This window comes from Manacus vitellinus, unplaced genomic scaffold (genome assembly GCF_001715985.3).
Source record: "Manacus vitellinus isolate BGI_N305 unplaced genomic scaffold, ASM171598v3 scaffold_25_pilon, whole genome shotgun sequence".
In the NCBI taxonomy this organism is placed as follows: Eukaryota; Metazoa; Chordata; class Aves; order Passeriformes; family Pipridae; genus Manacus; species Manacus vitellinus.
The window spans coordinates 3737158-3739596 of NW_021939882.1; positions in this window are offsets into that span (position 1 = coordinate 3737158).

Consider the following 2439-nt stretch of genomic DNA (forward strand, 5'->3'; position numbering starts at 1 on the left):
CAAGAACTAACTTGTGGGAATTAAATCAACATGTTCCCAGAGCAGGTCCCACACCAGAAGGAACCAAGTCCAGGAGGCAGCTTCCTTCGCTCTCCTGACCACTTTCCCAGCAAGGCTTTGCAGCTCTGGGCTCGCTTCGTAATGATGTGTCATTTGCAAGTCAGCACCTTGCACTAAGCCCCGAGGTGGGGAAATTACCCAGGAGAAGAGGCAACAATAAATTCCCCTGTCTTGCTATTTTCTCAAGTCTGATGAAATCCCATTGCACTGCTGGGGCTGCGCAGCACAGCTTACTCTAGCTCTACTGTGAAATGTGTTTAGTCACAGATAGAAAACCCAGAATCCAGACCTTGGCACACCTTCCCCACAGCATCCTCTTCCCTTTTGAAGTCATCGGCCTCTCTGTCCTTCGTAACTGGGTGTGCTCGCTCTCTCCTGTGCGCTGGAGCCTCTTGCACAGCATTCCTCAGCCTTCACCTGCCTGCAACGGCCTTGCAGGGACACAGCCCTGTTAATAGTCATGAAAGCAGCTCATCTCCCTGAAGACGCCAAACAATTAAACGCTTCCCATTTAAAGGGAGTTGCAAAATGCTCATGCCACTGCCTGATCATATGAAGTCTTAATCAAACTGTGAAACACTTTCAAAAAGTAAAACGTATGTATGTTAGCCGAAGGGAACTCGGAGTGTAATCCTGAAAGCCAACAGGGGTTTAAAACTGCTGGAAGGAGTTGTGATCCTCTCTGAAGTGTTACTGCTCAACACATCATCAAACGCCTCGCAACCGGACACCGTCCTGCAATCAGGCGCCTGAGTCCACGCAAGCTCCCTGCGTTGGAGCAAAGCTGCAGGATCAGTGCCTTGGGATTCAGGCATCCCAAGCCCCCTGGAAACCAACCCCTAAATCACTGGAATTGGTAACGTCTATAAAATTACCTTGGCAGCGATCACACTGCCAGGGAGCGAGTTACACCACGCTCCAAGAGACGCCAGATTTGCTAGAGCATGACTTGTGGATCATGCGCGTTTTCCCTGACAGCACTCACCTTTAAAATGCAGGCACAGCTTCCTGCCTTGCTAAGGAAGGGATGACTGGGACCAGATCCTCTGATCCCAGGAGCACCCTGACAAGTGACCTCGAGAGGGAAAAGCAGGGAAAAATCCTACAGCTCTGAGTGCCACCCTCCACCCAGCTATGTGTGCTGAGCAGGAGGAGATGGGAAATGCTCAACATGCTGACAGCCAGCAGATTTCTTCCCCAAAGTGACACAAGCAGGGGCTATTTTAGGCACGGTTTTAGTGAGGAAAAGATGTTAAAATAACCTTGGTTGGAGAAATTAATACAATATAGGCTGAAGGGGAGGACGAGCCACACTAGGGCAGCCAGGGCTGCGTGGTTCAAAGGACACACTCTGGGAAATTATGAGTCCCGACTAGAGAAGCCAATCAGAGGGAGGGACCCCGGGTCTGGCACATGGAGGATGCACAGAACCCCTTTAAGTCAAAAGGGCAAAACCCATCCAAAAACTGTAACTTTAAAAAGAGGCAGAAAGATTGATGAGGAATGGCTGCAGGAGGGCATCAGACGTAAAGCAAAAGGGAAAAGGCATCAGGAGAAAGCATCATTTGTGAGGCACCAGGGAACGAATATATTATATGTACAATACAAACTTGCTGTTTAGGAACAGTACATTGGCTGTTTCTTCCTCCAACAGAGAAAAATTCCCATCTCTTAAATTCTCCTGCCCATACTCCCTCTGTTCTGCTCCCGAGTTCATTCAGTCCCTCGTCTTTGAACACTGGAGATGAGAATTGTTAAAGTTGAGCTAAGTTGGACCTGGCAAAGGCAATTAAAGAGCAAAACTCTTCAGCAGTATAAATAGTAAGAGAACAAGGACAAAAGAAGGGCCAGCAGGCACTCTGGGTGAGGTATAAATGAAGAAGAAAAACCTATTCCTTTAATAGCCCTGTTGTCAGAAAGGGCAGAGCCCATCCCAGGGGCACAGGGGCTTTGCAGACATCCTCACTGGCACAGCCAGTTCCTTAGAGGAAAAGCTGCAAGTTGCAGTTCCAAAGGCAGCAGCATGTTGATAAAAGGGAATTTCCACACGAGCTTGGCACCGCCGCTAAGAATTTCAATCTTAAAAAAGATGTTTCGATGTCAAACCCTACAGAACGATAAAAATAAATATAAAACTTCGCACGGCTCAGGCACAGCGCACAACACCACCACCCCCCCCCGGCCTGAGACAACACCAGGGAAGGCCCAGGCGAGCGGGGGCTGTCGGGGGGCTGCGACGGGGTGTCAGGACGTGCCTGCTGGTGCGTAGCCGTGGAGCCATGGTCCTGCGGCGCGGTGTCACGTCCCGCCGAGGAGACCCTTGCTCGGGGAGGTGTGAGTGGATTTCCTCAAGTGCATTTTGACAGCTGTGAGGGAGCG